The sequence below is a fragment of the Canis lupus genome, chromosome 7 (assembly GCF_003254725.2).
Source record: "Canis lupus dingo isolate Sandy chromosome 7, ASM325472v2, whole genome shotgun sequence".
In the NCBI taxonomy this organism is placed as follows: domain Eukaryota; kingdom Metazoa; phylum Chordata; class Mammalia; order Carnivora; family Canidae; genus Canis; species Canis lupus.
Window position 1 is genome coordinate 60,914,808 of NC_064249.1, and position 23,328 is coordinate 60,938,135.

General features: G+C 36.9%; 1 long non-coding RNA gene across 1 annotated transcript in view; it reads left to right on the top strand.

Annotated features, from left to right (window-relative positions):
- Positions 1-23,328, top strand: part of LOC118355358 (uncharacterized) — a 169,724-nt gene that overhangs the window by 135,007 nt on the left and 11,389 nt on the right. The window contains exons 4-5 of the long non-coding RNA XR_004817693.2: positions 285-444; positions 13,551-13,611. This is a non-coding gene — a long non-coding RNA (uncharacterized LOC118355358). The remainder of the gene's footprint in view (positions 1-284; positions 445-13,550; positions 13,612-23,328) is intronic.

Genomic DNA, 23,328 nt, shown 5'->3' on the forward strand with positions numbered 1-23,328 from the left:
AATAACTGAAATTGTCCCCTAGAGGCTTCCGGGTAAAAGTCCATTGACCCCTGAGATGGCTCGACCTTGGTAGGGAAATGATATTTTGAAGTAAATAGCTGTTGACCTCTCTGAATTCTCTTCTGTGAAAGTCTGCCCGTTAGCTCTGCTCTTAGTGTCCAGGGATTTGTTTTGTATTAAAGCATTGATGGGATTGGCTAAAATGAAGGATAAATACAGAGATGTTTGAACATTGCCTGTCCATTCTTGATATTCATGGAATAATCTTTTTTTTTTCCTATCAGGGAAGGATGTCGAGAGAATTAATGACCTATATTTTGGAGTCTCTCAGAGCTGTGTAAACAAAAAGAAGTGGCAATAATTGAAGAGGGCAGAAGGAAATGGATTCTGGTACAGAAATCAACGAACCAAAGACTTCAGCTGGAGCCCAAATCCACACACACGGTAATGAGAACAGCAGCAATTTCTCTCTGCAGCCCTGGTTCACACACTGTAAACCCAATAAGCAAGAGGAGCCAAAGCTTCAAGACCCATAGCAAAAGTGCAGACAACAGCAGTTTTGTGCATTGGGAAAGGCACTTTCATTTGAGTCAAAATGTCTGGCCCACAGCCCCTCATAACTAGCACTAGTCTGAGGAATGCGTAGCAGCTGGGCTGGGCTGGGCCCTCAGTATTTGAGAATCCCCAGGGTCAGTGAAGCATCTTTCAGACACTGCATTCATTATTATTCCTGGTAGGAAGATAGGAGACATAAGATATATGTTTTACATTCCATGGATAAAAAACCAACAAAACAAGAAACAGGTCTTGAGAAAATAAGTAGGCTTTCCTAGGTGAGGCAGAAACAATGGTATAGAGTTAAGGCCCAACTATAAAAACAGTTTTCGTTGATTGTGGCAAAATGATGGAACATGATGAAGCTTACTAATGTGTACTTAAGGCTAACTACTTTGACATTAAAAATCAAACCACCCAGGCAAAACAAGGAAGGACCACCAAACGGTCACTGAAGGCCCTGGCCATTCTGTATCTTAAAAATAATTTTATATTCAAAATATTAATGTACCAATTTGCCATTCATGTGAAATATTAGGCAGCAAAAGTGAGTAAGTGCTAAAGTGACCAGATTGTAAGAACTGGTTTCTGATGGCAACTTGTCTCCTTTTTCAACATGGGTAGGAGGTCCATTTGTGCCAACCAGCCTCTGCCTCTAACTTCAGGCAAAAGTGATGCATTCCTCCCTGAATTCTAAGGCACTTACATTCTTTGAATAGAAGTGTTTTTGTTTTTGTTTTAAATACTGCCTATAGTATAATTTTGGTTTTGTATTTTATTTTTTGGTTGAACAATAGGTTTCTTAAAGGTAATCCTTGGCTCATATTCATGCTGGAGTCCTTATCCTACCACTCAAAGGCCTTGCATGTTGTTAGGACTCAATAAATGTGTGTTGAGAGAATGAATGAATGAATGAATTAATTAATATGTATCTAAAGAATATTCCCCCAAAATTTATACAATGAAATTCCTATCAAATGACAAAGAAATCACAATATAATTACAAAGAAAATGCAAAACCAGTTGATAGGCCTTCCAGTGTTCTCACATGGCATTCAGAATAGATTGTAGAAAAAATATGTACCTAGTACTGTGTGTTTTAATTTTATTTTTTCGTTTAAAGGCAAATAAAAGTCTATTTACACAAGTAGCTCATTCCAGATTCTGTTACTGGAAGGTTCTTGTGCTCATCATGAGAAAGAATTCAAGGACAGAAGTACAGTGAGTCACACAGCCTGGTTTTATTAGAGTGGGAATATGCTCTCAAGGTGGGAGAATGGGCAGGCCAGGGAAGGCAACTGCATCAGGGATTAGGAGGTAGGGGTTGTTAGGTTTGTTTTTCTTCTATGCTCGTATGAGTTTGGGGACATAGCTAAGGTAGTCTTTGGCTGAGGTTGTCTCCAGTCATCTGAGGGTCTTCTACAGAACAGGAAGGGGAGATTTTAGCCCTGTATAGTCCTTAGCAGAATTGTCATGGCAGCCATCCCTTGCAAGGGAGGTCAAAGCCACAATGCAAATGAGCTTTCTGGGGCTGAGCCAGGTCATTTTCTACCCCATCATAGTTATAATTGCAGCTCTGGTGTAACCACAGGGCAGGATACACCTGTACCTGTGTCACTTCCCAAATGTCCTCCCTGCCTGCCCAACAGTTCCATAATCATGTGTAGACTCCTCACACTGAGCCCTATAGCTGCCAGGTAAAATATAGTATGTCCAGCTCAATTTAAATTTGAGAGAAACAATATATAATTTCTTAATATAATTTTTTAGTCAAAGAATGCCCCAAATATTGCACAGGCAACACAGATTAAAAGCATTTGTACTAAAAATTATGTATTATTTATCTGAAATCTAAGCTTATCTATACTAGAAAATGATTCATCATTTTTCCAAAATTCAGATTCAACTTTCTATTCTGTATTTCTGTTTGCTTAATCTGGCAACCCTAGTAGTGAGTAAAATCAAAGAGGAACCAAAGATTTTGCCTATGTCACAGTCCAGCAATGTGAAACTCCTTGCTTGCTAACATCTGATCAGATATTTAAATTTGCTTAATGTATGATTTTCCTGAGGAAGGCTACATGAGACTCACATTTCTGAGCGTGGTCCTTCTTCCAGGCTGTACCAATGTGGTCAGATCTTGAAGCAGAAGTGAGTTTGCCATGGCTTTCGTAGAACCCTTGAGAAGAATGGTGAAGCTAGCTCTAAGATAACCATGCCATTTTACCTCATTGCCCTTTTCTTTCCATAGATCTTTATAGGAAGTTATTTTAAATGGGTAAGATGAGGGACGCCTGGGTGGCTCAGTGGTTGAGCATCTGCCTTCAGCTGAGGACATGGTTCAGGAGTCCTGGGATCCAGTCCCTCATGGGGCTCCCCGCAGGGAGCCTGCTTCTCCCTCTACCTATGTCTCTGCCTCTCTCTCTGTATCTCTAATGAATAAATTAATACAGTGTCAAAAAAATAAAAATAAATAAATGGATCAGATGAGAAGGAACCAGACATTTCAACTGAATAAGATTTCTTTTCTTCTTTTTTTTTTTTTTTTTTTTTTGCCTAAGTGAAGTCCTCAGTTTTTCATAACCTGGGAGCAATAGGCAGACCTTTTCTCAGCCTTTTAGAAGGGACAGGTTTGGGAGGCCATCTCTGTAGGAAGGAGAAGAGAGTGATCAAGCAAAAACCCTGGCAGCTAAGAGAGAAGGCGCTACAGGAGTGGAGCTTACCACCAGCAAGCCTTATCCAGGGTACCACTGAGCTTGGTAGCTGTGTGACTTTTAGCAAACACCCCAGTTCTCTTAGCTTTAGTTTCGTCACTTGTAAAATGATAAAAATAGCTTTATCCTTCAGGATATCTGCGGATATTAAATAAGCTTGTCTTTTCCCTGGCATATGGTAAGCACTCTGTAGATGGTGTGGATGATTATTTCTGTGGTTGTTTATTTTGCTGGTTTGTGTTTGTTTTTTTACCTGTGTCTGGATGGACAAATATCTCCTGGCGATGGTCAGCTTCCATTTCTCCAGGTTGAAGTGAATTATGCATACGTTGGCTTCAGTGGATTTCAGTGGTTAAATGCCTTTTACTTCATCATTTTGGAATATCACAACACCCAGTTTTTATCTGCAGCCTGACTCCAAAAGTGAAAGCACACATGTCATCAAACAGTCCCAGTCGTGGTCCCTGGGGTTGGAGGAGGAAATAAGGGCAAAGCCAAAACAGAGATTACAAATTCAAACAAACAAAAAAAGGTGTGTGTGTGTGGAGGGGGGGAATGCTTCCAATTTTAGAGAAAAGATCATTTGATTTCTAGAAGTTACAGGCATCAAAAGATAACCATTTGTACGACAAAGTCGAACGTTCCCTTCCTTCTCTCACTTGTCAAGAGTGCTGTGAAGTCTAGTTGAAAACGAATGCTCACTGGCTCATCTCTTCCTTAGAGAAGATGAATAGCAAATCTGCATTCGTGCAGACGAGGACACCGTGGGCCACTCCACAGTACGTTTCTAGGCTATCTTTCGAATTTTTGCCAATAGACTCTTGAGTAAACAGTGCAGGTGGAGAAGTTTCATCCTTTACTCTTTTCTACATTTTTTTTTTCATTCTTATTCCCTTCTGCTCCTTCTTCCTTTCTTTTTCTTTCTGGTTCATAATAGATGCACCTTCTAATCACTGCCTTTTCAGATCATCAAAATGACTCCCTTGGCCTCTGGTAGAGGATTCATTTGAGCAAAGCACTAAGGATTCTTTGTTTGCTAGATTCCTTTGCTCATTAGGGTTCAATGGAGCCTTTGCCAACAGACAATAGGCTTGATCTGTGGCCTTTCTGCTTGGCTTAACTGCTCCTAAAATGCTAACACTGAAAGGCACTGGATAAGATTCCTATTACCAAAACCCAAATCAGTGACAAAAGAATCAGCAATAAGGGTTGCACAAACCAGGGAGATTTTCTGCCATGAAGCTATTGATTGTCCTCCTCTACGTAATCTTTCTACAGACAAACAGATGGCCCTGCCTACCCACTGCACTGCCTACTTATATTATTGTGAACCAAAAGATGGTCTGGATGTTGTCTCCCTGAGAGTGATGATCTTAAAGCCTGCTCTCTCCTTACTGACTCTAATGATTCTCTAACGGCGTTGCTTTCATTACGCTCCTTTTGTTCTGCCACTGAGAAATGAATTTAAACAACAGTTATTCAAGAGCCTTGGCATTTATCGATTGGATAAACACCAGCCTGAGATTTGGTTGTGTTTCTTCTAAGTCGGCCAGCTCCCATTTTCCACTTAGCAGCCAGGCCAGTTTGCCTCCCAACTCCTGGAGGGTGATTTTACAGTTCTGGTCCTGCTTTGTAAAGGCAGGCAGGGAAGGGGCTGCAGAAACTTGCCTGGCATAATCCTAAATCTCCCTGTGGCACAGTCCTGAAGGCATCTCCGGACCCCTATGGGGTCTGTGTAGGGATACATGAGACAATGAAATTAAGAAGACTCTGCTTTTCAGGGGATTGTGGGCAGGTCCACTCAAATAGTGAACCAACACAATTAAGATCCATTGGAATTTATGGTTGAACAATACAAGAACTATGACATTTCATAGGTCAAGTGTAACAAATGTTGGCATTTAATGGGATTTTTTATTAGGTTTGTGTCTACCGTTTTAAAGGAATCCGTCAATTCGGATGAAAGAGATTGTGCGTTTTTACCACATAGAGGTAAAAGCACCAGCTGAAACTGCTCTAGAATGGTAGTTCTCAACATTCACTGCAGATGAGAGATGTCTGAGATTTTATAAAATTCCCAATGACCAATCTGGGGGCCTCATCTTTTGAAATTCCGATTTAATTAGTTTTTGGTAGGTCCTCAGCATTGATGTGTTTTTTATAGTTCCTCAGATGATCTACTATACATCTACTGTGATCTTCTTAGGCAGAATTGCTGGAGCTTCGCTGCACATTAGGATCACCAGTAGAACTTTCTAAACAGATCCGCCTCTGGTTCCACTCAGACCAAATCAAACCAAATCCCTGAGGCATGAACCTAGTCATCTAACTTTTTAACAAAGCCTCAGGTAGCTGTGAGTCTGAGCTGTGCCTGCAGTGAGAGCTGGGGCCACCGTGGTAGGTGAAGGGGACCAGAATAAGCCACCTTAAAATATGATACTTTGGCATGAGGATTATTTTGACCTGAAGGCAAATGAAAATCAACAGATGTAGGAAGAGTTCTCTACCCTTATCTGCTTAAAAGCAGGACACATAACTCCCTTTGAGGAAGATACTCCATACCCCCACCCAGACCAGAAGGGAAAGAGAGACTCTTAGCATAGAAGCCAATAGCCAGCTGAGTTTGCATTAAGAGACCTTACTCGAACACCTTTCTCTTTGTTAGCTCCCTACTATTTCCTGGTCATTTCTCCACAGTTTATCATCCCTTAAAGTCCAAACTCCCTTTCCTTTGTTAAGAGGATCCTTATGCCCCCCAAGTTCAACTGCTTCTTTGAGTTTCAACATTTTTCTGTGAAATCCTGTGCACAAAAGTACTGATAAAAATCATGTGCCTGATCTCTTTGTTCGTTTAATTTGCAAGCCCTCGGAAACTTCTATTAAGGCTAGAGGAAGATTGTTCTTCCCCAACATAAGGATGTGATGCAAAGATAGGTTCTGGTTTAATGTTAGGAACAAAGTTCTCATAACTGAAAACCGACTTTTATAGACTTAATTCTAAACCCTCTCCCCACATTTATATGCTGAAGCCCTAATTCCTGACATGATGGTAATTAGAGATGGAGCCTTTGGGAACTAATTAAGTTTAGATGAGGTCATAAAAATACGGCCCTCATCACAGGATCAGGGTTCTTATAAGAAGAGACCAGAGAGATTGCTCCCACGCATGTCATCTCTTTGTCCACGTCCCCTTCCCCTAATCATGTGAGGATACAGAAAGAAGAGAGCCATCTGCGAGGCAGGAAGAGAGTTCTCACCAGAACCCCACCATGCTGGCACCGTGATCTCAGATTTCCCAGCCCCTAGAACTGTGAGAAATGAATGTCTGTTGTTTAAACCACCCAGTCTATGGTATTTTGTCAAAGCAGCCCAGCTGACTAAGACACTGACCCCAAATATAACTACTTGATTTATGAGATTATGATAAGTTTCCTCTCAGTGTACTTGACACTGATGAGACTTGACAAACACTGGCTAACAGTTTTTGCATTGCATAAAGATATAGATAAAAATCTTTTCCAAATTTAGGACCTCATGCCCACTGCTAGGGCATGTGAGGCCTTGGGCACAATTTTTTTTTTTTTTGGCCAGGTCCCTGCCTATTGAGAGTTCCACCTAAAACATGCAGTATTAAATGTGTGTATTATGGGCATTCATGAGGTGTAGTGATTTATTGATGAAGATATAAAATAATGGATAGAAAAGAAGGACTCCTATATTTGTGCAAGCAATGTCCATCCCTTTGCTAGCACCACTTAGGACAGTCTGTAGAGAAGTGCAACAACCACATGGATCAGAGACAAGAGAGGACATAGATTGGCAATGTCTATTGGTATGTGGAACAATACCCTCAAGAGCCCTGGGAGGAAATAGTGCATCTATCTACAGGAGAGCCTGAAGCTTGGTGTGGAGGCTGTGAATGGGGTGGGGCTGCCCTGGGAGCAGGGAGCACCCAGGAATGCCTGGCACCACATTATATCCCCAGATGTGGAAGACCAGAGGCAATGCTGAATTCCAAATATGGATGGCCAGAGTCACACATGAGCCTATATCCATAGCTCAAGTCTTATCTTAAGTCTGAAATGGTTGAGATTCCCTCAAATCAGCATGTCAGCACCATTCTGAGGGCCAATCTCATGATCCTGTGAAAAAATACAATGCCAGAGAACCAGAGTGATCTGGTTGCTTGCTCTGGCGTCCCCTGAAATCTGGGCCTGCCACGAGGATGACTCCATAGACATGAACATCATAGGTCATCTGGTCAGCGCATATATGGAGGTAAGCATGGAGGTGTTCTTGGAGAGCACTCAGAGAGCATCCTAGAAATCAGGACTAAGGACCATGTGGGTCCTTGTCCAGGCTTGGGGCACCCCACCTGGGTGGTGCTGCTGGCCTTGGATGACCCCAGGTACTGAGGGGTCCTTAAATGTGGGGCCCTGAGCAATGCTCCAGTTGCCAGGATCTAAGTGCAGTGCTATAGGAGCATTATAGGATTCCGGGTCTCAGTGATACACTGATTGTTTATATGTGATCATAAAGTTATCAGAGAATACTGTAAGGATACGTGTGCTATTCATTGTAATTCTTCAGAAAGAAAAAGTAAGAAAATTAATCTGAGTTTCATGTACATCAACTATACATTTCCCTACCTTTGGAACTGAATTTTGTAAAGCCAACTCTAACTTCAGTTTTTGGATAGCAATTCTAAATTTATGTCACACAGAAAAAACCTTTTACATTTTGTTTTGTTTACAATGACTAAATGTTGATTATGCAATGGAAATATATCCCTCTTGGTGCTTTCATGGTGGCTTTACTAGAATTCCAAATATAAAGGGTCAAGAGAAATAATCCAACATGTGGCTATTTTGATAAACGAGTAGTTGTATAATTATGGTTGTGTATAAAAAACCTTCTTCCTTGCTAACAGAAGAACACACTGGGTGTTATCTTAATCTTATTCTTTCCTTAGACTTATTGATCTCCTAGATATCATACTCTCATATTTAAAAATTAAAAAGTGCTAAATCAGATTCCCAGAAGTAATAATTTCACAGTTAATCTGAATCCTCCTACAGCTCATCTAATCATTATTTGATCAAATCTAATTCTTACAGAGTTATTGTCTCATAGGAGTAAAAACATTAATGATCTCCCTTTCAAAGTGAACTCACTTATTAATGAATCACACCTGCTGGTATGAAGCATTCACTCATTGGCATCCATAGTATTTCTTCTTTGTGTGGGTTTTTTTTCCTAAAGTCATTTATAAATAATATGTTAAACTGGTTCACTGTGGAAGGGTGCTTAGAACAACGGCAAAAGGGAAATTACTTAAAGTCCAATGGGTAGTTATTAACACAAAATAGATCATAGATATTGGGAAAGCAATTTGCCAATCTGCATCTAAATCCAAGCTCAATAATATAACAGGAATAAATGAAACTCACTAATCAGAGAAAGGTGCACATGAATTGGAAAAGGATTTAATAGGAACTATTAGGCGATTCACATGCATTATCAAAATCACTTGCTCTAGTTTCAGCCTAAGTACACTTTACTTCAAAGAACAACTCAAATCAATAAATATTTATTAGTGCCTACCATGTTTGGACAAGGAGTAAGCTGAGTTAGGGATATCAGAATGGGTTAGTCATATCTAATTTATTTAAATGGAATTGATTGAATGGTTTACTTAATCACTGAAATGTCTGTCTAGACTTCAGACTATTAGGCTTTAAAAACAACTTAAGAAGGTATCCAATATTTGGTTCAACATGGGTATGATTAGACCAAAGGTTGCCATTTTTCTTAGTATTTCTTTTAAAAATTTGATAAACATGTAAAGACAGAAAAAGACTGTCATTCTAGAAAATATGATGTGGGTGATATTTTAAAGTAAAAAAGAAATGGGAACTAAAAGTCACTTAGGGTTTATGTTGTGTTCAAAATAATAAGGGATTATAGGAAACTAGATCTTTATATATATGAGGACGACATTCACTCCCAAAACCTCACTTTCTTATTTTTGTCCCTCTCAAAATGTGATAATTGAATGAGATTTCCTATTGAAGGGCAAACATGGTGTTGTATTATTAAGTGTCACACAAAGGGTATTAGGAAATATACAAGCACCTTAGGGAAGCCATGGAAACATGTGATTCAGTGTAGGGCACTAAATGATTAATCAGCTCAGCTGTGTTGTCTTTTAAATTATTGTCATCCACTTCTGTAAGTGCTCAAAGGGAGTACAATCCAAGTCTGGGACAGTTTATCACCCAGCAGGAGCTGAATAATAACATTTAGCAGAATTTCATTGTTGTTAAATTCCTATCACATCATTTAAATAAAGAGAGGGAAAAAAGGAAGCCTTGAAAGAATCAAATGGCACTTATAAGAAATTAACAATAGTGGTACCTGCATTTCACCAGGCTCTGAGCTAGGGAGGTGCTCTGAGGATATTGTTCTATGCAATCTCAACAACTGTCCAAAAGGGAGTTCATCCCTATTTCACTATAGAGAAATTGAAACTCAAAAAATTTAGGAATTTGTCCCAAAGCCTAGAGACAAAATATGAATTCTGGTCTACCTGATTGCCATGAAGCAAGAAAGAAATTTGGATTGAGGTGGCCCATAGTTATAATTTAGGAACCATGTCTAAGGTATTTTCATTGATTGGTTAATTGATTGCTTGATTCACTCATTCATTCATTCAACAAACTTACACTGAGTATTTTAGTTTGGAAAGTGGGTAGGGTCCTAAAATGTCAAAATACCCCTCTTGCCAAGGAGGTCAAAGTCTAGGGATTACATTTGATATCAGCGTTAACTCTCTCAGAATTCATATTCTATCAAAGCAGTATGTAGGTGGTGAGGCCCCTACTACAGAAATTATGTTCCTAACAAAAGACTTCCACCAACTGTGGAGTGGTGAGGTTGTGTCCTCACTCCCAAGCAATAATCACTAAGTGTTTTTTGTGTATTCTACAAATGTTCTAGGTATATTGAAATACATAGATAATATATTTTAAAATAATAGACAAAATATTCTGCATTTTCTTAAATGTAATTGGGCAAAGAAATAGAGATTTTAATGGAGATATTAGGTATGTTGTTTTACCTTCCTTGCATTATCCATCATCCATTTGCTCAACTACTATTGCTTTCTGTAATGCTCATGTGCTATGGGTGAGCAGTGGCTCTGCCAAAGTTTCTGAAAAAAGGCTGGTGCATTTTAGGCTCCATAAAAGACCTTCTGCACTTGGACAGGTATTACCTGATTACAAAATTCCATCCTTGGAACTGTTTTAATCCTCCTAACTCTGTGCTCTGGGCAACCTCACTCAATCCAATCAATAGAAGTTGACATAGAGAGGAAACTATTTGTCATTTGGAATCTAGTTTCTGCTCTCAAGAAATGCACATTTTCCAAGTGTATATACAGAATTTGCATGCAACTTAGAATTTCATCAGTGTCTCAGAAGGGCAAAAATGAATTATCGATGAACAGAAGGATTTGGAAAAAGAAAAATATCAGTTTCGGACGGTTAGAAACTTGGACACTTCTGGGGTCAGAGGAAACTGAATTCTATCACTTCATTAATCTACTTATAAACAATAATATCGTTTGGAAGTGAGAGGGGATGGAAGGCAGATGCATCTTATAACACCCACCCTGGTCATAGATTTTTCCAACAAGAAGTAAGTGCCAATTATCAGCAGGTGCTAAGGTTTGGTGATTTGTAAGGGCTGTTGGCCATCATCATTCTCCTGGTCCAGCTAATTTGACACAGCTGTAGACCTATAGGTAGTGTCTTCTGATGGGCAGTACCGTCTTCATACATATTGTGATCTAGTGTCACTTCCAAAGGACTTGCTTTGTAAAGCACATTTCCCAGAGAGGGGAAGTGCTGCATTGAACTATACTCATTACAATCAGCCTTTTTTTTTTTAAGGTAGCAAACTTTGCAATAATACTATTTAGGGCTGGGGATGTCATCTTATTCTGCATCTATAAGCATAATATTTCTGCTTATTCTGCATCCAAGAGCAGAGGGAAACAACTGACCCATTCAGCAAGCAAACATAATGTAGAGGTAACTTTCCTTGTTAGACTTTAAAATGACTTAAGATGGGTAGCCCAGGTGGCTCAGTGATTTAGTGCTGCCTTCAGCCCAGGGCATGATCCTGGAGTCCCGGGATCGAGTCCCACATCAGGCTCCCTGCAATGGAGCCTGCTTCTCCCTCTGCCTGTGTCTCTGCCTCTCTCTCTCTCTCTCTCTGTCTCTCATTAATAAATGAATAAAATTCTTAAAAAAAATAAAATGACTCAAGATGTTAAAAAATGTAAAATAACATTGAGATCTGAAATGATCTTATGCTTACTGAGGGTAGGTGCTCATGGAACACTCAGAGATCCAAGGGGCCAGTGATCCTTGAATATAGAAAGTTTAATTGCAGGTCTGTGTGGCTTTGACGGGGTAGAGGGAAATGACCTATAACTTTTTTCAGACTCTCGGAGAGCCCATAGCTCCAGCAAGGCTCATACCTCTTGTTTATCTAGTCCAACTTCCTAGAACACTTGTGACTTAACCAGGACCTTGTCTGTCACCCACAGCCAAGTTTGAAGTGGTTTATTGAAGTCCATGTTAGTGCATTTTCTACTGCACCACTTTCCCTGGCTTCAACTAATCTTGGAAAATATGCCTTTTTCTTATCCAAACTTTTTGCTCTGTCTTTTGATAGGAAAGCTGAGAAAATGATTAGGTTTATGGAAGAAATCTTTTTTTCAAAGAAAATGAAACAAAATTTCATAGTGATTTTCTCTGAATGGCCTTTTACGTTGCCTAAATAAATAGTAATTACTTGAGATTAGAAATTCTATTCTTTTCATCTGCCTCCCCATCCTATACTTTACCTCTCGTTCTGTTGATGTTAACCTGTGCTTATAAGTCAGGGCTAGAGCGAAGCATAGGGCATATCAAGGACTCCTAAGAAATCCAGAAGGCCTTGACATACATAATTTATGCCTATTCATACTTAGCCCCATGGAGCCCCCATTTATTTTCTTATGTATTTTTGTATTATTCATCTTTCAGAAAGTAGTAGCCAAGTTTAGTAGAACACTGACTAACTTACTTCCTCCTCAGTGACCCAGCCTTTATCAAAATGAGATGAAAGAGTTCTGAATTTATTTGAAAGTAAAGCTGAAGTCTGTTCAAGAGAGAAGTCTTCTAAATTTCTTTATGTTGAAGTGGAAGAAAGAAAAGCATCTCATAGGATGTCTATGGTTATCTCAAACCTCTCAGAGAAAGTATTTGAAATACCACCATAATTACATATTTATGAAGCATACTGTGCATGTATTATGATCATTTTAATGGAAAAGAATTACCTGAATAGATTGAACTATAGTGCAGTGGGAACCTAGCAGGTATTTACACCATCTATAGTAATCTGAAGGAAGTGTGGAAACTTGGCAAGATGAGCAAGCAGTTGGTACTGTCAAGTAATTATGGAACACTTGAAAGCCCACAGGTAAGTACCTCTTCAGAGCTGGCAGGCATCAAAGGATCATTAATTATTCTCTTCACTGTTGTTTTTCTTCCACAAGTCATCTCAAATCTCATGGGGGAAACAGGGAGACAGGCTGGATACAGTGTTCTCAGTCAGCCAAGGAGTAAGAACAAAAGGGAAAGAATTTGGGCAGTCTTCAATACATCAGGGAACTCTGTGGTTATCTCCGATTCCAAAGTGCTTGGAAGGACTGAGGTTAAAATAGAACAGCAATTGTCTTGAGGGCGATGACAGCAACCAGAATCATCAGGGCCTCCTCTACTTGGCTCAGGAAAGAGGCGCCAGGTCTATTCATATATCTGAGAGAGGTATGCTTCTTGAGAGAAATTTCTCCAGGGAACCAAGCAAAGTTACAAAAAGAGAGTATGCATCTGCTATAGACATGTTTGTGAGAAGAACTTTGCACTATAGTTTCAACTTTAATTTGCCCAAGGATTTCACTTTTGATATAGTGAAGATGGGTATAGAATGAAGATGTATATGAATCTGGATCAACATCTATTTCTTCTTTTCTTTCTCCTCTCCTCTCCCCTTCTTTTCCTTTTCCTTTTCATTTTCCTTTTCCCTTTCCCTTTCTTCTTTCTCCTTTCCTTCCCTTCCCTTCCCTTCCCTTCCCTTCCCTTCCCTTCCCTTCCCTTCCCTTTCCTTCCCTTTCTTTTTCTTTTTTCATGATTTGCTTATTATTGAACAAATGCTATATTGAAGATACTGAAGACAAAGTGCCCATCCCTGAGGAGTTTACAAAATTAGCAACTTGGAGGTGAAGGTGAGTATTTGGGGAAACAAAATCCCTAGAATAGGCTGACTGTTGTTTTCAGGTATAGCATGGTTGAAGTTTTCACGTATAGCATGGTTGAAATGGGGCGCTATAGCAATTAATACATGGTATTACTTGGTATCTCACCACAGCTCCTGGAGCTTTGATGGAATTGCGTATAGATTAAGGGTAGGATATTGAGCAAGGTTTACTTCATCCAGTTCCAAAGTTTGCAGGTACTCTTTTGTTGTCTGAAGAAAGAGATAGGATTGTCAATATAACTTCAACTTTTATCACTTCATGATTACAAGAAAGGTTGACAAAGTTGGAAAGGTTTTATGTATTTTTTTCGACCTTTCACCTATAAAAATATCATTATACTTACAGTTTACAACCTGGTATTCAATCAGACTAAAGAAACAAGACCTATGGCAGTCTTATGTCTGTATTTTCTGCGTTTACTCATGTTTTTTTTTTCATAGTTTATAACGAATTAGTGATCTTCTAAATTATGTAGATATTTTGTGTATGATCCTTTCTTCCATGGAAGTGAGTTTGGGGGACACTAATTTTATAAGAAAGAGTTGAAGAATATCACAAAATAATGAAGATATATTGGAGCTAGAGTTAAGGTCTATCCTTAACCTTGAGTTAAAGTCCAAACCAAAGAAAGAGTAGTTGTTTATAGATCTGACCAAAGTCAGGACACCAGATACAGAGAGCATTCATGGGCTTCCAGGGAGAAACCATCCATGTAAGCTAGTTAATAGCCAGTAAAAGGTTGAGCTCAAACCTGGAGTCTAGACAGAAAGAATGTAGACAGTGAACATATTAATACTGTGACAGGCTACCAGTTCTGGGCATGAAACAGATATTAATATTGACAACAGGATTTGTGCATTAAATTATTCTAAATGAACTTCTGTGATTAAACTGAATATCCCCCTATTCGTCTATTTGTGTTTACTTTGTATTCTTTAGGAATGTTTAAAACCACTGGAAGTAGGAGAAATAAGAAAAAAAAGAAATAATAATAGATATAATGAAAGAAAAATATTTCTAAATAAAAGAGACCTAAAATATACATGCAGAAATGCTCATATTATAGCTGGAAAGAATGGAAAAAGAGAATCATGCTTCAACACACACTATGATTTTTCCTTTTCAATTCTGAGGAAAATCAAATCTTGTAGTAAAAACATCTAGAAAAGTTCCTACAAGGGAACAAAAACCAGATCAGTTATATATTTCCCTGCAGTTTGAGATATCAAGGGAAAGTAGAACTCTAGAACCACAGGGCTAGGAGAGAAGGATTGTGCCACAAGAAATCGATACCCAGAAGTTTTAGGGATAGAGACAAAAGGCAGACATTCTTTCAGGAAATTTTCCAGGAAAATTACTCTAAAACACACTGTAGCCAAACGATAGAAGATCAAAGTAAAAATTCAGAGTCCTAGAAGGAATAATTTTGAAATGACACTTAAATCAGTTAGAAGTAAAATTAGGTTGAATACCAAAAGTAGTCCTTGTAAATGCTAAAAATTCCAGATTATAATAATAAAAGAAATAAGAGACTATTATAAGGGAATATAAATATTTCCTAAATACCTAGGTTTATATTGGCAGTATCAAAAGAATGTTTCATACTTGACTTGAGAACAACTACAACAAGAAATGCATACTTCTAAGGAACTTACAGTGTCCCACAGAAGTTCTAAAAAACCAACAGTATGTTCATTTCAAAATCCGTAGATAATAATGCAAATCTCTAAAAACAAACAGAAACTACAGTCCACGTAACAAAAGATAAAATATAAAGAAAACATGAAGGAATAATAAAACTTTAATCAAGAAAAAAAATTTCAGAGTTAAGATTAGGCACATCAGGCACTATAAGAATAAATAGCTTAAAATTCCATAATAAAAGACAAAGAATTAATAGAATAAGAAAATAAACTCTAACCATAGTTTCTTACAAGAGATAGAAATAATCCTAAATAACACAAATCATTAACAATATAAAAATAGACAAAGATTTATTAGTAAATATGAAAAGAGAAAACTAGCTTGTTGATTAATTGGTTTCAGTCTGGATAAAAATAATTACCTTCAAGAAGGGAACCGAGAATCTTTCCCGAATAAGGACAGCCTAATTCTTAGGTGTAAATATATTTGAAGCATAAGGAGCCTGTTTCCTTTGTAAGAAGCTTGAGATACTATTTATTGTCTGACTATACTTGTAAATAAAGATCTACTCTGTTGAGTGGTATGTTCACTCAAGGGATCCTAGTACTGCTGTGAGCTACTAAAAAATGTCAGTTTGTTCTCATTCTGGAGATTTGTATACTTGAAGCATATGCATTTTCAAGTTCTTACAAATACATAAGGATTTGCAGGCATATCTACAAATACATATCCTCAATTCACTGGACTAATGTAAAAAAAACCATTCATAATGAATTTCCCAACTTTATTTGTTGATTCACATTCATTTCCCAAAAAACCTACCCTCCCTAATCTAAATAGTCTAAAGGAACTTTGATAGTTTTCCAAGCAATTTCACTGTAGAGATACAAATAACATAATTTTTTTCTTCCTTCTGCCTATTTTTGCTCTTTAATAGGAATAAATGATTAAAACCAAAGCTATTATTAACACAGAGATACTGAAAACTCAGAGACAAGAAGAAGCGTTAATTATCTTTCTAAAAGGGGTTTATGGGTTAGATAATACATCCAGGAATAGTTCGATTTTTAATTGGAATTATTGCTATCATTTTAGAACTGCAGGAGTCACAGTGTTGCTGAATCAGTGAATTTTAATTCTAAATTAACCAAGTAGGTGAGATGGACAGGTGCAGCAGACCATTAATTTCATCCTGAGGGAGAGTAAAGGACAAGGAGGCAGAGGGAGTAAAAAAAAGAATAAACAATAAAGAATTGCAGGACTTTTAGTCTCTAGAACAAAAAACTCCCTGCCCCACTTAATTTTCCAGACCAATAGAGGGTGTGCTAGGACTTTTGAAAGTAAATCCTTATGTCTTTTAAGAAATGTCTTCTCATGAGGATGAAATACTCTGTTTTATAAATGAAACTCTGTGACTGGTTTTGAGTAGTCTGTTTTAAATGTATGCAGGTGTATTACCTACATTTTGACAGTCAAAAAATGTGATTGAACCGGATCACTGATCCATTATTTTTTATGTTCACCAGCTATGAAAGAAGGAAGATTCAAGCATTTAATCCATCAGCCCCTGCCTCCATCCAATAACACATCTTAACGCCTGGAATGCATCCTTCCATACTTTCCTCCATGTACAGGGTTTCCATTGTTGTTGTTCATTTTCTTTAAAAAAAAAAAAAAAAGTATATTGCACACTTTTCTGTTTTTTTTTTTTTTTTTTTTGCTTAAAAAATACTTCCCGGAAATTTCTCAAAGATGAATTACTATACCTTACCTTCATTCTTTTTAATAGCTGTATATTATTCCCTACAGATAAGTCAGCATTATTTAACAATTCTCTTTTGAATAGCTTCATATTCTTTAGGATTCTCTTTCTAGGAGATTCATTATCAAGAATGAGACTGCTGGTCAGAAAGTATGCCAATTATTAATTTTAAGAAATGCTGCTAGATTGATTTCCAGAAAGTGCAAGCACTTCATATTCCCACTACATTATTTTCTCACATTCTCACTTATATGTTCTCAGTCTTTTAAGTTTTGCCACTCGGATGGCTATAAAAAGATATCTAATCCCTTTAGTTTGTATTTTCCTATTTGTGACTGAGCTTCTCTATATTTTTGGCCATCAAGACTACTTGTTTGTGAATTGTTTACAATATTCCATTGGTTTATTTCCTTGTCAACATGAGATGTAATGCTTATGTAAATTTAAATATTAGTCCTATGACTATTTGCTTTACCAATTTTTTTTCAAAATACATCATTTATTGACTTGGCTTTTGATATTTTGCTCTGTATCTATGTTATCTTTTATAATTTTCTGGATTTTACAACTAAGTAAGAATCTCTTCATACTTTCTTGTACAAATTTTACTATTTTATGTTTTGCATTAACACATTTATCTAGAAATTACATCTATGTGACTTCCAGTTTTATTTTCTTTTAGGTAGATGGCCAATTGTGCCATTTACTAAATAATTCTTTTTTACATAATTGAAATACCACCTATTTTCTTATATTAAACTTAATAAATATATGATATATGAATAATAGTATATACTTCTGGATTTTTCCAGATCAACTTTCTTATATATTTCTAATTTCACTGGACTATGATCAGACATAGAGACCTATGAAATATCAACTTTTGAGCAATTGTTATGATTTTCTCTCTGACCAGAGTACAGATTGTTCTGTAAATGTTCCATGAACAACCAAAAACTATACATGTTCTGTTAGATGTAAAGTTCTATGTTTCCTGATTATATTAATGAATTCTTCTATGTCCTTATTTTTTTATTTATATTACATATCTAATTCAGTGTACAATATTTATATAAAACATTTGACTAAATCAAAATTTTTTATTTATGACATTTGACTAATTATAACATTTAACCTTGCATTATACTACACTGCAATTGCATAAAGCCTACCTTGCATTTCTGATAGTACTCACTTTATATATTTAGGTGTGATGATACATGGTATGCATGCACTAAGGTCTGTGATATTTCCTTCATATATGACTTTGTATCCTTACAGTGTTCCTCTTTATCCTATATTATGCCTTTAATCTAAAGGATCACCTGGTGTGGTATTAACCATGCCTGCTCTGTTTTCTCTTTTTGTTTGTATTTTCTTGCCATGTTTTAATCCATTTTTATACTCAACCTTCCTTTATTACTTCATTTTAAGTAGTTTCAGGTAAATAGCATATAGCTGTGCTTTGATTCTGACCTACCTGGCGGACCTGTCCTTTCAGAAGTGAATTCAGTCAGTTCACATTTAATGTAATGGCCAAGATTCTTGCTGTAATATTCTTCCATTTACTTTCCTATTTGCCCTTAATTTTCCCTCTTTTTAACTTTCTTTGTTCTTGTCACTTTGCTTACATTTCAGTTTATTTCATTTTTCCTCTCGTAAATTAGGAAGTTCTTTGTTACATTCCTGTTTCATTAATGATTGCCTTTCTTTTCTTTCAATGACAAATTTTTCTACTACTATTTGAAAACTCTTTCACTCACTGGGATCTTCTATCTGCCACTATTCCCACCTATAACTCCTTAATTTTTATGAAATAGCTTAAGACTTTTAATTTTAAAACTATCAAGTTTATTGATGGAATTATGTATTATTTAATTTCTCTATGTCCTTATTTTTCATTCACTACCATGTACTATAATATCTTCCTTGTAGTAGGTCCCTTGTGCTCTAGGGGGCCTCATCATCAATCATTAAGACACATTTTAAATCCTCTAACGCGTCTTTATTTTTTTAAAAGATTCTATTTATTTATTCATGAGAGACACACAGAAAGAGAGGCAGAGACATAGGCAGAGGGAGAAGCAGGCTCCCTGGACCCCGGATCACAACCTGAGCCAAAGGCAGACACTTAACCACTGAGCCACCCAGGTGCCCCTCCAATGCATCTTTAATCTGATGTTTAATATTAACTGCAGTCTTTCACAATCTCACCTCTCTCCCTTTGCATGCCATTCTGTTTTTCTTGTTTTGCTTTTCATCAGTTTGCTTTTTCATTTTGTGATTCATGAATTCAATTGAGACTGCCAAAAAATATCTAATGTTTTATTATCTGTAATACTTTTCATAGTTTTTCTGAGTATTTTAGAGACAAGGTGATTTAACTTTCCTTGTTCAGTGACATTTCCCCTTCAAGCCTTTTTAATGTTTTTCTTTTCTTTTCTTTTTCTTTTATTTCATTTTCTAACCAGGAGCCATCTCTCCAGAATCACCATTTGTTGACAGACTGAATGTCTGTATTTTCCTTGTCTACTTGAATCTCTGTCCAATTCTCTTCTTAAACCTACAGCTGAGAAGATAATCCATGGCTACATCATTTCTGTGATCCAGATAGCCTTTATCTTCTGTGGCCCTGCTAAGTCAAAAATAGCATCTTCCCCTTCCTCATCAGTATGTCTCTGATATTTGGGATCACTAAATGTAGGAAAAAGTGGGTTGACCATTCAGCAATGTCAATAGAAATCATCTAGTGTTCTTTATGTTCAGAATGTATAATGCTGTCATTGACTTCCTACTTCTTACCTTGGTGGTTTTCCAAAAGTTGTACTTTCTGACAGGACTCAGTAAGAGAAGTTCCATTGGTAATGGCAAGGGGAAGGGCTGTGGGACGGTGGCTTCCACGTATTCTGAAAGGCAGCAGACTGTGGGGAGGGCCAGGATGCCTTCCTTACACATCCTCAGGCAGTGATAACATGAGTGGCCACTCAGTACAGCCTGAAGTGAGCCTCAATTTATATGTAATATGACAAGGCAATGATATGTTTTTAGCAGTAATTAAAAAAATTTTTTTTTTAAATTTATGTATGATAGTCACACAGAGAGAGAGAGAGAGAGAAAGAGAGGCAGAGACACAGGCAGAGGGAGAAGCAGGCTCCATACACCGGGAGCCCGACGTGGGATTCGATCCCGGGTCTCCAGGATCTTGGCCCTGGGCCAAAGGCAGGCGCCAAACCGCTGCGCCACCCAGGGATCCCTTAGCAGTAATTTTTATCTGTATTTTTTAAAACTCTCTCTTTACAAAAGCATTACTAACAAGTTAGGGAAGGCTACCTGGTGAATTGTGAGCCATAGACCATTCACCCTCCTAATTAGGCTCTGAAAACTTCTACTCTTTTGTACTTTTAAAACTATGAATTTCTTCTTGCACACTTAATATTTTCCTCTATTTTCTCTTGCTAAATAGAGAACTTTTACAAATCTTGTTTTTTTAAATGTTTATTTCATTTGTATGATAATTTACAGTTTATGTAGTTTATATTCATAAGTTATTTGGCTAAATGAAATGAAATGGACAGAGAACAATCTAAAAAATTTAGACATTATAATTATATTTACATTATGATTTTGTGGTCCATAAATTAATGTGGCTTATCTTAAATGGAAATTTTTCTATCTCACTAGTATGGCTATTTTATTCTCACATATTTTGTATTTCACACTAAGAAACCAAAGTAGTCAGTATTTCCACACAATGATACTTTTCAAGGAGGCTAGAGTTCCATGGGATTTCTTATACATTGTTGGTGGGAATGTAATTTGGGCATTACCTTCTGAGTTGAACACTCATTTTACCATGTCTCAGCAAATTCCATGTTAGGAGAAATCTCCATTGAAGAGAGAATTCTGCATTTTGCAAAGGAAACATGTACAAAAATATCCTCAGTACCATTTCTTTTTTTTTAAGATTTTACTTATTTATTCATGAGAGACACAGAGAGAGAAGCAGAGACATAGGTAGATGGAGAAGCAGGCTTCATACAAGGAGCCCAGTATGGGACTTGATCCTGGGATACTGGGATCATACCCTGAGATGAAGACAGATGCTCAACCTCTGAGCCACCCAGGCATCCCCTCAGTACCATTTCTAATAGTAAAAACTGAAAACAACTCAGATGTCCATTAATGAAAGAATGGATAAATAAACTGCATATTCACACAACAGAATATTATCAACAATATCAAAGTGAATGGATTATAGTAACAAGCAACAACGTAGAAAATCATAGCAATATAATATAGTAAAAAATGAGTCCTAAAAGATTATATGTAGCACGCTATCCTTTTAATAACCTCAAAAAGAACTAAAATAAACTAACAAATGCAGACACAACAAATAATTTTTAAAGGAAAACCAGGAAATTATGAACACAGAGTTTTGGATGATGACTATCTTGCATAGTAGAGCCAAGAAAGATGTGCTGATGGAGGAACCATGTAATTAGGTGTTAGTTATGCTTAGTATGGTAGCTTTTGTTTTGAGGTGGTTAATTAATAGGTGCTTGTTATATTATTCAAAAAACATTAATTGAGTAACTAATCAAAGCAAGACATGTATGGATCAATGATGTCAGTGTCACAGCACAGAGATATAATTCATCTAATACTGTATATCTGAGGTTGAATGGGAAAAAATTGTTTAAATGAATGGTTTATAGTTAAAGCCTAAAAGATAAGTTGCTAATTGTGCTCTGCTGTGATTATTATATAGTACCATGTTTTTAGCTGAAACAGAAAACTCTCAGGGTGTATGGTCAGAGACTGGACAAGAACCTCTTGTTTAGAAATGATACTTCTGTCAGATGCAGAAATATTTTACTTTAAATAGCTGTGTTGAGATCTAATACAGAAATCATTTGCTTCATTATTTGTTTGCTTGAGTTCAGGAAGAGTTCATTTCAATTTGATTTTTCTTTCTCTGTCTAGATAAGAAGGTATTCTTGAGGCTCATAAAATATTGTTGAAAACTATAAATTCTGAATCTTTCAAGCCAGAGTTTGCTTGCTAGTTTCCTTTTTCTTTTTTCCTCTTTCTTCTTTTCTGTACAACTGTGGTAGGAACAATATTTTTCATGCAGTGTCATCTTTTACGCTTTAGTTAATTGCCCAAGTTTGTAGGAAATTATTTTGACAACAGTGGCCACTCACGTTATATTTCAGCCTTAACCAACTACCAGCCTCTGAATTCCCTCCTGGTACTTGGAGATTACAATACCTTTTTAGCAACTGGGTATTTTTGTTCACCTTTTTATTCAGTACTCAACACAGGGTGAATTCCTTGTGTGTTTATAGCAGAGTATAAATAAGGAGGCATTTCAATCAGAAGGCTTTTGTATTTCAATAGGCATGTTATATTCATTTATGTTGAGGAGTGGCACTCACACCACCAGGAGGACTTATTCTTTGTTGATAGTCATTTTGCTGGATTGAAAGCATTTCTATGTTATATTTTTAAATTATCCATATTCTTCATGTTTGTTTTCCTTGAAAATTTGATTCCCAAGGAAAGAGTGCCTCTTGGCAGTTATTTTATATGCTAACTATGTTCATCCCATTGGAAACTAGATTGTTTGTATTACAAAAAGAAGACATACATATGGTATTCAAGATCTTTCTTTGAATATGTTAATAGGGCTTTACTGATTATTAAAATACTGGAATTTTTCTAAACTGGTTGTTAAATATCCACTTGCCTGAGACTCTCAAATACCCCTCCATTGCTCCAGACTCTCTCCTAAGACCTGCCACCAAATGATCAGTGTATGGCAAATAGGAGTTAGTCTACTTCTATAACAATGTCTTCTATTACAATCACTATTAAAGCAATTGTGTCATATCTATTGTTAAATAATTTTTTACAATCCCCCCAAATACTAATAATGGCTTAAATCTTCATAGGAAAATGGAGGACTGCTCAAATTTTCAAGAAGCAAGAGCTAGTTAGTAAGGTTTCTTTAGGTTGATAATTACAGTCTTGGCAATGGATGTAAATCCCTAAGGCTTATAAAATGCATTTTAGTAAATGTATTATAAATAATACCTACTCCATCTTCTACTTTATTAAGCAGATTAACACATTTACTTGTATGAATTGCCCAAGAAGTAGACATTGAGACAAGGACTCAAGATCAAGTCTTTTATTTGGAAAGTACAAGAAACACCAGCAAGGAAACAGGAAAAGTGAAACAGAGAGGGAAGCAGCCCATGAGGTATCCATGTTAA